Raw genomic sequence first — 13,389 nt, 5'->3', positions numbered from 1 at the left:
AAAAAAAAAAAAGACAAAGCAAGACCCTCTCAGAAAGAAAGAAAGAGAGAAAGAGAGAGAGAAAGAAAGAAAGAGAGAGAGAGAAAGAAAGAAAGAAGAAAGAAAGAGAAAGATAAGAAAGAAAGAAAGAAAGAAAGAAAGAAAGAAAGAAAGAAAGAAAGAAAGAAAGAAAGAAAGAAAGAGAAAGAAAGAAAGAAAGAAAGAGAAAGAGAAAGAAAGAAAGAAAGAAAGCGAGCGAGCAAGCGTTAGGATGTCTGCAACTTGTACATGGTTCAGCAAAAACATTAGGACAATTTTTTCAAATATAGCAAAATGTAAACTGTTGAACTGAGGTGGTAGGTATATAAGGATCACTGTGCTATCTTTCAATGGTTTTTGTACGTTAGAAATATTTCATAATTAAAAAATGGGGTAAAATACTTTAGAAATTCTCAAATTGTGCCTTTCTTGCTGCTTAATTAAATGTAACTGAACAAATATATGACAGAGTGTCGCTGGAGCCTAGCCAAATCACCTAATCTCAAGGAGCTCACGATCCAATTACAACTGAAATATTGTTCAAGATAGAAAGGGAACATAACATGTTTTCAATGACACAGCAACATATGAGCCAACTCATGCAATTTAGAAATTAAAATCTTCAAATATAACTTTACTTTAAAAAATTAACACATGAGGCTGGGCATGGTGGCTCATACCTGCAATCCCAGCACTTTGAGAGGCTGATGTGGGCAGATCACTTGAGCTCAGGAGTTCAAGATCAGTCTGGCCAACATGGTGAAACCCCATCTCTACTAAAAATACAAAAACTAGCCGGGTATGGTGGTGCATACCTGAATCCCAGCTCCTTGGGAGGCTCAGATGGGAGGATCGCTTGAACCCGGGAGGTGGAGGTTACAGTGAGCTGAGATCACGTCACTGCACTTGAGCCTGGGTGACAGAGCCAGATCCTGTCTCAAAAAACACACACACACACACACAAAAACCAATGATTGAGGAAAAGGGTTTGATAATTTTAAAAGTATACCAATTTTTTCTGCTTTTCTAAGCCACCACTATAATATCAGCGGAGTTAAGGGTCACCAGGAATAGCTTAAATAAAATTTATACGTGAATAACTAAAAGGAAAATTTTTACAATACTAAAGACAACAGAAAAGTACAGACATTAGGAAATAAATCAGTTTGTTTCCTGAAAATTAACAATATGACCATCAAACAATAATAATATTAATATCAAACTAGCATTTATTTATGAGTTATGCCAAATACTCTGCTATTCTTTTTCCTAATTGAACTCTTAGAATCCTATGATAGGTCTACTCTCATTATCCTCATTTGACAGTTGAGAAAAGTGTTGACACATCTAGTAAGTAGCTAAGTCAAGATTCAAACAAATTGTTCTGTCTGACTCAAAAGAAGCATTTGCTCTCAATCAACTAATCTAAACATTTTGTCAGTAACATCTACTTTAATTTCTAGTTCTGCTAAAAATTTACTCCTTAAAGTTCCTGTTACCTATTGGTTTTTACAGCACTTTATTTGGCTTCTGGTAACATCTACTTCATTTGAGTTTACACCCAAATACCACACAAAATATAGTGTCTCCAGCCCTTATCTCTTCACTGAGCTTAAATTCTTTATTTCCTCTACCTGCAAAACATCTGAATATCAAGACAGAATTTCAGAATTGAAAAGTCTATTAAAAGCCATTTTTCTCAGCACCATAGGAAAGGTTAAAAAAAAAAAATTTTAGCTGGGTGCGGTGCCTGTAATTCCAGCATTTTGGGAGGCCGAGACAGGCAGATCACCTGAGGTCAGGAGTTCGAGACCAGCCTCGCCAACACGGTGAAAGCCCGTCTCTACTAAAAATACAAAAATTAGCTGGACGTGGTGGCACATGCCTATAATCCCAGCTACTCAAGAGGCTGAGGCAGGAGAATTGTTTGAACCTGGGAGGCAGAGGTAGCAGTGAGCCGTGATCACACCAATGCACTCTAGTCTGGGTGACAGAGCAAGACTCCATCTCAAAAATTAATAATAAAATAAAATAAAATAAATTTTAAAAATAAAATAAGATAATAAATAAATAAATAGCTTAAAGTAGAAATAAAGGTCCAAAGGTGCTCACAATTTTCAGCTATGCTTTACCCCTCAGAGATAATTTCCAAACTCCTTGGTTTAATATTCAAAGTACAATCTTGCTTCAATCTACCCCTCCAATCCTAATTTATACTATTTCCCTACAAAAACTCTCCTACTCCTGCCAAACTGGCCTTCCCATTTTTCTTTTATTTTTCGTTTTTGAGACAAGGTCTTGCTCTGTCGCCAGGCTGGCTGGAGTGCAATGGCACCATCGTGGCTCTGTGCCTCCCCAGCTCAAGCACCCTCCCTCTACAGGCATGCACCACCATGCCCAGCTAAGTTTCACATGTTTTGTAGAGACAAGGTTTAGCCATGTTGCAGAAGCTGGTCTCAAAGTCCTGAGCTCAAGTGATCCACCTGCCTTTGCTTCCCAAAATGCTAGGATTACAGGCATGAGACACTGCGCCCAACCCATTTTTACTTTCAGTTCATCGTCATGTTTCTAAATTTGTATCTGACCCCCTCTTATGTAGATGTTCCAATTTCCAAGACCAGACTCAATAAAACCTTCCTTTCCAACCACACAGTATGCACATGGCAATAAATCTCAACTCTGAACTCCTGACACACTGATTTATTTATTTATTTATTTTTTGAAATGGAGTTTCAGTCTTGTTGCCCAGACTGAAGTGCAATGGCACGATCTCAGCTCACTGCAACCTCTGCCTCCCAGGTTCAAGCGATTGTCCTGCCTCAGCCTCCCGAGTAGCTGGGATTACAGGCACCCCCCACCATGCCCAGCTAATTTTTATATTTTTAGTAGAGATGCAGTTTTGCCATGTTGGCCAGGCTGGTCTCAAACTCGTGACCTCAGGTGATCCGCCCGCCTCAGCCTCCCAAAGTGCTGGGATTACAGGCGTGAGCCACCGAGCCTGGCGAAACTTTTGATACCACCAATTTGAAATCTTTTTTTGTACTTTCATCTTTAATGTCTATATCCTGTCTTTCCGTGTCCTCAAAGGCATAGGGCATCTCTTAGGACTATGTATCACCAGCCCCCAAACCATGGCCAAACATAAGCAGCTCTCAGTATTTTTTTATCTTTGCTAATATTTGCATTGTCACAAGTTGCTCTATGAATAAGAACATAAGTAAAATCAAAGAATTTTTAAATTAACATTAGGCACACCTAAAATAACAAATAAAATTTTTTCCTGAAATTCACGAGCAGTTTCTAAGTTAGAGAGTTTCATTTTGTAGTAAAAAAAAAGGAACTAGACTTTGAACATCTATCAGTTCAAGAGCTGGCCAGGAGTGGTGGCTCATACCTATAATACCAGCACTTTGGGAGGCCAAGGCAGGCAGATCGCTTAAGCCCAAGAGTTCAAGATCAGCCTAGGCAACATGGCAAAACTCCACCTCTATCAAAAAAAAAAAAAAAAAAAAAAAAAAAAAAAAAACCAAAGAAAAGAACAACAATAAAAAAAATTAGCTGGGCATGGTGGTGCACACCTGTAATCTCAGCTACTCGGGAGGCTGAGATGGAAGGACTGCTTGAGCCCAGGAGGCAGAGGTTGCAGTGAGCTATAATCGCACCACTGCACTCCAGCCTGGGCGACAGAGCAAGGTCCTGTCTCAAAACACATATATTAATATATATATGGCCAGGTGAAGTGACTCACATCCATGGACCCAGCACTTCGGGAGGCCAAAGCAGGTCGATCGCTTGAGCCCAGGATTTTGAGACCAGCCTGGGAAACATGGCGAAACCCTGTCTCTACAGAGAGCACGAAACTGATCTGAATGTGAGCGCGCATGCCTGTAGTCCCAGCTACTCAGGAGGCTGAGGTAGGAGGATCACTTGAGCAGGGAGGTCAAGGCTGCAGTAAGCCAAGACTGAGCCACTGCACTCCAGCCTGACCAACAGAATGAGACCCTGTCTCAAAAAATAAATAAAATAAAATAAGTTCAACAGCATTACCACATTTTCTATAAAAACGAAATAGATGGGCCAGGTACAGTGGCTCACATCTGTAATCCCAGCACTTTGGGAGGCCGAGGCAGGTGGATCACCTGAGATCAGGAGTTTGAGACCAGCCTGGCCAACATGGCAAAACCCCATCTCTAATCAAAAACAGAAAAATCAGCCAGGTGTGGTGGCAGGCGCCTGTAATCCCAGCTATTCGGGAGGCTGAGGCAAGAGAATCACTTGAACCCGGAGGGCAGGAGAATCACCTGAACCCGAGATCGGACCACTGCACTCCAGCTTGGGTGACAGAGAGAGACTCCACCTCAAAAGAAAAGAAATAGATTATGCCTATGCATATTAGTCAGATTTTGAGAAGTTCAAGTTTTTCAATTCATGTTATTAACACTTATCACTGAGAGCACAGTAAGGAGATTTTAGTGGCAAGAGTGAAGCACACTAGATTTCTATATCCTTCTATAATGGTATAGAAGAGTGGCCAGCAGAATATGACTTTCAGGCCAAATTTAGCCTGCTGCCTGTTTGTATAAATAAAAGTTGTATTGGAACAAAGCCATACTTATTTGTTTATATATTATATATGGCTGCTTTCATGCCACAACGGCAGAGCTGAATAGTTGCCAGAGTCCTCCATAGTCCACGTGGCCCACAAGCCCAAAATATTTACTATCTAGCCCTTCACAGAAAAAGTCTGTCAACCCCTGATAAGCAAGCATACCCACTTTAACACAAAGCACAGAGAGCAAGCACTGCCTGACAAGGTGAAATTTATGAATTACAAAATACAGTCATGCGCCACATAAAGACATTTCAGTCAACTATGGTGAAACTCCAGTGGGCCCATGAGATTATAATGGTGAATGGTGCTTTTATACCATATTCTTACTGTACCATTTTTCTATGTTTAGATACACAAACACTTACCATTATGTTACACCTGCCTAGAGTATTCAGTACGGTAACACGCTATACAGGTTTTTAGCCCAGAAGCAAACAGGCTATGCCATATAGCTTAGGAGAGCAGAGAGCTATGCCACCTAAGTTTGTGTAAACACACTCTATAACGTTTGCACAATGGCACTGCCTAATGACACATTTCTCAGAATGTATCCCTCTCATTAACGACCCATGACTACACATTAAAACTTCCAAGGAGGCCAGAGGTGTGGTGTCTCAAGCCTGTCAGTCAGTGCTTTGGGAGGCCGAGGAGGGAGGATCACTTGAGGCCAGGAGTTCAAGAACAGCCTGGGCAACATAATGAGACCCTGTCTCTTTAAAAAAAAAAAAAAAAAAAGTTGCCAGGCGTGGTGGCTCACACCTGTAATCCCAGCACTTTGGGAAGCTGAGAGGGACGGATCATGAGGTCAGGAGTTCGAGACCACCCTGGCCAACATGGTGAAACTCCATCTCTACTAAAAATACAAAAAATTAGCTGGGCATGGTGGTGTGCACCACCAGCTACTCAGGAGGCCAAGGCAGGAGAATTGTTTGAACCTGGGAGGTGGAAGTTCCAGTGACGTGAGATCGTACCACTGCACTTCGGCCTGGGTGTCAAGAGTGACCCTCTATCTCAAAAAAAAAAAAAAGTTCTGGCCGGGCCCAGTGGCTCACGCCTGTAATTCCAGCACTTTGGGAGGCCAAGGCAGGTGGATCACTTGAGGTCAGGAGTTCAAGACCAGCCTGGCCAACATAGCAAAACCCCATCTCTACTAAAAATACAAAAAAATTAGCCAGGCGTGGTGGAGCGCACCTGTAGCTCTGGCTACTTGGGAAGCCTGAGACAGGAGAATCACTTGAACTCAGGAGGCAGAGGCTGCAGTGAGCCGAGATCATGCCACTGCCCTCCAGCCTGGGTGACAGAGCGAGATTCCATATCAAAAAAAGAAAAAAAAAGTTTCAGGGAGAATATATATATTACAAATGTTAACAACTATATCTAAATGAATTCCTCTGACTAAAGAGAAGGTCTCTAAGGTAGGAAAAAAATATTTCCAACTTTTTATGGGATAAGAATCACATTTCAAGTTTTTGCTATTGAGAATTTCTAATTAATGGTATCCCAAACTAATGATATGTATCTAGCAGTTCAAAACTCAAAGTAAGGCCAGGTGTAGTGTCTCACACTTATAATCCCAACACTTTGGGAGGCCAAGGTGAGAGGACCACTTTAGCCCAGGAGTTTGGGACCAGCCCGGGCAATACAGGGAGACCTCGTCTCTATAAGTAATAATAATAAATAGCCAGGTGTGAGGATGCACGCCTGTGGTGTCAGCTATTCCAGAGGCTGAAGGTGGAGGATCACTTGAGCAGGGGAGGTCAAGGCTGCAGTGAGCCAAGACTGTGCCACTGCACTTCAGCCTGGGCAACACAGCACAACCCTGTCTAAAAAATAAAAATAATAAGCTGGGCGCAGTGGCTTACGCCTGTAATCCCAGCACTTTGGGAGGTCGAGGTTGGTGGATCATCTGAGGTCAGGAGTTCGAGACCAGCCTGACATGATGAAACCCAGTCTCTACTAAAAATACACAATTAGCTAGGTGTGGTGATGCATGTTGTAATCCTAGCTACTCGGAAGGCTGAGGCAGGAGAATTGCTTAAATAGGAAGCGGAGGCTGCGTTGAGCCGAAATCATGCCATTGCACTCCAGCCTGGGCAACAGAGCAAAACTCCATCTCAAAAATAAATAAATAATTAAAAATAATTAAAAAATAAAAATAATAAACTCTAACAGCTAGAATTCAAGTAAACAAATGAATCACCTCTTTATTAACCACATAATTTCAGAGATAATGTTAGAAAGTCAGTAAAAAAAAAAGACCTTTTCCCACTTTCTTATTTTCTACAGAGACTATTTTAATTAGCATAGGCAAAAAAATACTAAAACTGGAGTCAGAAGATCTGATGAATTTAAGACTGAACTCTGACACCTATTGGCAACGTGACTTGTGGCTAGGCACTTCACCAAAGTTTATTTCCTCATCTTCAAACCTGGGATGATGCCCTTATCTATCTCAGATGGTATACTGTACAATAACTGTAAAGTGTAAATTGCTGCACAGTGTAAGATATCATTATTCTTATCAACTAAAAGGTAGGGTAACTTTTTATCATTTCGAGACAGACGCCATATCCAGTACATAACAAAATTGACCAAAATGACCTTTTCATCAAAGTAAGTGGGAAATATCAAAGTCATAACTAAAGAGGTAAAACAGACTACCTGCTAACATTATGAAACCTACATGTGTAAAAGACTTACTAAAGTAAAATTAAAAGCCAACTATCAGGCCGGCAGTGGTGGCTCATGCATGTACTCCCAGCACTTTGGGACATCAAGGTGGGCAGATTGCTTGAGATCAGGAGTTCAAGACCAGCCTGACCAACATGGTGAAACCCCATTTTTACTAAAACTTAAAAATAAAATTAAAACTTTTTATTTATGTATTTTTTTATTTTATTTTTGAGATGGAGTCTCGCTCTGTCCCACAGGCTGTAGTGCAGTGGCGCAATCTCGGCTCACTGCAAGCTCCGCCTCCCAGGTTCAAGTGATTCTCCTGCCTCAGCCTCCTGAGTAGGATTACAGGCATGCGCCACCATGCCCAGCTAATTTTTGTATTTTTAGTAGAGACGGGGTTTCACCATGTTGGCCAGGATGGTCTCAATCTCTTGACCTTGTGATCCGCCCACCTCGGCCTTCCAAACTGTTGGGATTACAGGCGTGAGCCACTAAAATTAAAATTTAAAAAAAGTTAGCCAGGTGTGGTGGCAGGTGCCTGTAATCCCAGCTACTTGGGAGGCTGGGGCAGGAGAATCGCTTGAATGAGGGAGGAGGCAGAGGTTGCAGTAAGCCGAGATCTCACCACTGTACTCTAGACTGGGTGACAGAGTGAGACTCCATCCAAAAAAAAAAAAAAAAAAAAAGCCAATTATCTTTAATCTAAGAGCATTATGAGTAATAGAGTGTGCTTCATCCACACACATACATGAATGTATCTAATTCAAGACAATCTAATTAAAAATTACACAACAACATCTAAATGTAACATAGTATGCTGAAGGGGATCCTGAACAGGAAAAGGACACTAAGTAAAAACTGAGGAAACTGGAATAAAGTATGAACCTTATTTAATAATAATGTATCGATATTAGTTCACGATATTGCAACAAATTGTCATAATTGAAACAAATGTACCATGCTAATATAAGATGCTAATAACGGGAAGACGTGATCTTGATGCTGTCTCTGTACCATCATCTCAGTTTTTCTATAAAGCTAAAAGTGTTCTAAAAAATAAACTCTAGGTTGGGCACAGTGGCTCCCACCTGTGATCCGAGCACTTTGGGAGGCTGAGGCAAGACGACTGCTTGAGGCCAGGAGTTCATAACCAGCCTGAACAATATAGCAAGACTGTGTCTCCACAAAAATAATAAAAATTTAAGTCTACCTTTTAAACAAATAATATACTTCTAAATTCAAGTATCTGATTGAGCAACTTTTTTCAGTAAGAAAAATTATACAAACTTGAGAGCAGCATTTGAACACTGTAATTATCACAATCTCTAACCACCATCGCTTAGAAAAGGGAACAGCTCCCATATGATGTTCCAGAACCCATTAACATCTGTTAACACATTATGGTGTTTATCACACTAAAAGTATTTTTTCTTTCAGTTCACTGTGATCACAAATGAAATACAGAAACTTCGTGAAACAAAATTTCCATAGCTATATTACATTTTGCACTAACTTCTGATCAACTAAAGCAAAGGAAACACATTTTCTAGCCAGAATGGTTTAAGAAAAGCTACTTTCTATATTGACTTCCACCTAATAGCAAATCTTTTTTTAGGCTATTAGAAGTAGTAACAGTTGAGCTTGAAGAGTTTTAATTGATCAGCAGTAAAGAATAAGGGTGCTTAGGAAACAAAAACAATAACTACCACACATTTCAGGCTTGCCAGGTGCTAGGCACCAACTACGGGCTTTTCATGGCTGGTCTCGTTTATTCTTCTCATTTGTTCTTTTTTTTTTTTTTTTTTTTTGAGATGGACTTTTGCTCTTGTTGCCCAAGCTGGAGTGCAATGGCGCGATCTTGGCTCACCACAATCTCCGCCTCCTGAGTTCAAGCGATTCTCCTGCCTTAGCCTCCCAAGTAGCTGGGATTACAGGCATGCACCACCACGCCCAACTGATTTTGTATTTTTAGTAGAGACGGGGTTTCTCCATGTTGGTCAGGCTGATCTTGAACTCCTGACCTCAGGTGATCCGCCCGCCTCGGCCTCCCAAAGTGCTGGGATTACAGATGTGAGCCACCATGCCCGGCTCTTCTCATTTATTCTATATAACATTCCTGAAATAGTTGTAATAACTATGTTTTGGCCAGTGCAATGGCTCACGCCTGTAATCCCAGCACTTTGTGAGGCCAAGGTGAATGGATCACCTGAGGTTGGGAGTTCAAGACCAGCCTGACACCATGGTAAAACCCCGTCTCTACTAAAAATACAAAAATGAGCCAGGCGTGGTGGCACATGCCTGTAAACCCAACTACTCAGGAGGCTGAGGCAGAAGAATCGCTTGAACCCGGGAAGCACAGGTTGAAGTGAGCCATGATCTCGCCATTGTACTCCAGCCTGAATGTCGCAGCAAGAATCTGTCTCAAAAAAAAGGCATTGAATAAATAATAGTTCAAATAGTAAGCACATTTGGGAAAAATCATGATGTTACCTGAGGATTACGTATGTGAAAGATTTTTACATACTGATGCCTACACTTTGACAGAACTGTTTTTTTATTGTGCACATACTTTTCCTCATAATTTTTTTTTAATTAAATTTAATTTTTTTTTTTGGAGATGAAGTCTCACTCTGTCACCTAGGCTGGAGTGCAATGGCATGATCTCAGCTTACTGCAACCTCCACTTCCTGGGTTCAAGTGATTCTCCTGTCTCAGCCTCCATAGTAGCTGGGATTACAGGCTAGTGCCACCACACCCAGCTAAGTCGTTTGTATTTTCAATAGAGACAGGGTTTCACCATTTGGCCAGGCTGGTCTCGAACTCCTGACCTCAAGTGATCCACCCACTTCAGCCTCTCAACGTGCTGGGATTGCAGGCGTGAGCCATTGCGCCTGACCTTCCTCATAGTATTTATGTAATAGTCACATTAATGTAATAGGGCAAAAGAGGACACGACTGTCTTTTTTTTTTTTTTTTTTTTTGATGAGTCTTGCTCTGTCGCCCAGACTGGAGTACCGTGGTGTGCTCTCAGCTCACTGCAGCCTCTGCCTCCCAGGTTCCAGTGATTCCCCTGCTGCAGCTTCTCAGCTAGCTGGGATTACAGGTGCACACCACCACACTTGGCTAATTTTTGTATTTTTAGCAGAGATGGGCTTTCACCATATTGGCCGGGCTGGTCTCAAACTCCTGACCTCAGGTGATCCACCTGCCTTGGCCTCCCAAAGTGCTAGGATTACAGGCATGAGCCACTGCGCCCAGCCATGACTGCCACTTTTTAAATAACCTGATATAATGTTATCTCTTGCATTTAATCAATGTGAGCTTTTTTTTTTTTTGGTTTTTTTTCCCAGACAGCATCTTGCTCTGTCACCCAGGCTGGAGTACAGTGGCATGATAATGGCTCACTGCAGCCCTGATGTCCCAAGTTCAAGCAATCTTCCCACTTCAGCCTCCCAAGCAGCTGGGACTACAAACATGCACCACCACACCCAGCTAATTTTTGTATTTTGTGTAGAGATGAGGTTTCACCATGCTGCCCAGACTCGTCTCGAACTTCTGAGCTCAAGCAATCTGCCTGCCTCAGCCTTCCAAAGTGCCGGGATTACAGGCATGAGCCACCTTGCCTGGCCTAATGTGAACACTTTATTTATTGACTGATTGATTTTGAGATGGAGCCTCGCTCTTTTGCCCAGGTTGGAGTGCAGTAGCATGATCTTGGCTCACTGCAACCTCTGCCTCCCAAGTTCAAGTGACTCTCCTGCCTCAGCCTCCCAACTACCTGGGATCACTGGCACCTGCCACCACGTCCGGCTAATTTTTATATTTTTCGTAGAGACAGGGTTTCACCATGTTGGCCAGGCTGGTCTCAAACTCCTGGCCTCAGGTGATCTGCCCAACTAAGCCTCCCAAAGTGCTGGGATTACAGCCATAAGCCACCACACCTGGCCTAATGTGAGCATTTTAATTATCCACCACTTTTCAGTGACTTAACCAATCCATACAATAGATGAGTGTCTCTTGCAAATATTTTTTACAAATATCATGTTGAATCACGACAATTTGTTTACATTTACTTCTCCTTACAGGACTTACCCCCCCCTTCAGTGCAAGAGCAGTTTCTTGCTCATTTTACGTTTTGTGAAATTATATGATCTAAAAATTGTCAGGCATTAATAATATACTAAAATAATGAGTTCATTCTCGTTCCAAAAAATTGACAAGTTCAGGTACTATGGCTCACATTTATAATCCCAACACTTTGGGAGGCTGAGGCAGGAGGATCACTTGAGCACTGCAGTTCAAGACCAGCCTGGGCAACATAGCGAGACTCTGTCTCTATAAAGAAATTTAAAAATTAGCCAGGTGTGGCATGCACCTGGAGTCCCAGATACTTGGGAGGCTGAGGTAGGAGGATTGCTTGAGCCTGGGAGGTCAAAGCAGCAGTGAGCTGCACTCCAGCCTGGGAGACAAAGCAAGACCCTGTCTCAAAACAAAAGAACAGACAAGCACAGTATGCTTCATTTAACACACTTCCTTCACTCATTCATTCAACAAATGTTAATTATTAAATACAACCTATGTGTTAAGCACTGATGAACAAGATAGGCAAGGTCTGATCTTGACGGGGGGCACATTACCTTAGGGATAATGAAGGATACACAAGATATTAGGGACACATGACTTTCCAGTGACTTATACTAGTTTTCACAAACTACACTGCTATACATTCTCTGTTTAGAGCCCTCTGTCTACTCCTTTCATTGGCCAGTTAAATCACACTTAGGTATCAGGGTACAGCTCAAACCAAGTACAGTCCCTTGACTCAGATATTTCCTCATTTGGGTTCATCTCTCCCGCAGCATTTTATGTTGTTTGCAACAAAATGCTGTTTTTACAACAAAACTCCAAATTCCCTGAAGTAGGGACATTGTCATCCCAGTATCCCCACTACTTAGCACAGTGACTGGCATTTAGCAGGTGCTGAATGAATATTCGAATTTATAATTACTTTTAAAAATGACCGGCTGATAAAGAGCAATGCTCCAATTAGGAATCAGTCAAGCTGCTACTTAGTTCCAAAATTATTAGAAAACATTATTAGAAAACTGTAATTAAGGTTGGGCAGGGTAGCTCACACCTGTAATCACAGCACTTTGGGAGGCCGAAGTGGGAGGATCACCTGAGGCCAGGAATTCAAAAGACCAGCCTGGGCAACATAGGGAGACTCCGTATTTATGAAGAAAAATTTAGAAAATTAGCAAGATGTGGTGGCATGCACCTGTAGTCCTAGGTACTCAGGAGGCTGACATGAGAACACTGCTTGAGCCCAGGAGTTTGAGGCTGCTGTGAGCTGTAATGGCCCCACCACTCTTCATCTCAGGCAAGAGCGAGGCCCTGTCTCAAAACAAAACAAAAAAGCCTGCAACTAAATTTAGTTGAAAATATCTTCTCACATTTCAATGAGCATATCTGAAGTTTGTGTGTTTTGAGCCAGGGTCTCACTCTGTTCTCCAGGCTGGAGTGCAACGGTGCGCTCTTGGCTCACTGCAACCTCCGCCTCCTGGGCTCAAGCAATTCTCCTGCCTCAGCCTCCTGAGTAGCTGGGATTACAGGCATACACCATCATGCCCAGCTAATTTTTGTATTTTTTGTAGAGATGGGGTTTCGCTATGTTGCTCAGGCTGGTCTCAAATTCCTGAGCTCAAATGATCGCCTGCCTTGGCCTCCCAAAGTGCTGGGAGTACAAGTGTGACATTTTTACTAACGACTGGAAAGATATTTCTTTGAAATTGGGCAGTAAATATTAATGAGAAAAAATGTGAAACAAGTGCTACTTTACTATCTTTAGTCAGTATATTTGGTTTTTTGTTTGTTTTGTTTTGTTTTGAACTATGGCCTACAAAATAGTTGGTATATTTGAAGCAAGAGTGAAACACTGTAGAAAAAAGAACGGACTTACTACCAACTAACCCTGCCTGGCACAAGTAGAAGGAATTGAAAGGCAAATTACTTTGAAAATACAGGTAGGCCGGGTGCGGTGGCTCAAGCCTGTAATCCCAGCACTGTGGGAGGCCGAAACGGGC

The 13,389-nt window shown here is 42.0% G+C and overlaps 1 protein-coding gene across 1 annotated transcript in view; it reads right to left on the bottom strand.

Annotated features, from left to right (window-relative positions):
• GAPVD1 (GTPase activating protein and VPS9 domains 1) overlaps window positions 1-13,389 on the bottom strand; it is a 118,474-nt gene that overhangs the window by 97,057 nt on the left and 8,028 nt on the right. Inside the window, exon 2 of the mRNA XM_011988700.1 lies at window positions 834-950. The gene's annotated coding sequence lies outside the window, so the exon portion shown is untranslated. The remainder of the gene's footprint in view (window positions 1-833; window positions 951-13,389) is intronic.

The sequence above is a fragment of the Mandrillus leucophaeus genome, unplaced genomic scaffold, assembly GCF_000951045.1.
Source record: "Mandrillus leucophaeus isolate KB7577 unplaced genomic scaffold, Mleu.le_1.0 Scaffold335, whole genome shotgun sequence".
In the NCBI taxonomy this organism is placed as follows: domain Eukaryota; kingdom Metazoa; phylum Chordata; class Mammalia; order Primates; family Cercopithecidae; genus Mandrillus; species Mandrillus leucophaeus.
The sequence above is the reverse complement of the archived record's forward strand: the minus strand, read 5'-3'. Positions and strand labels throughout refer to the sequence as shown.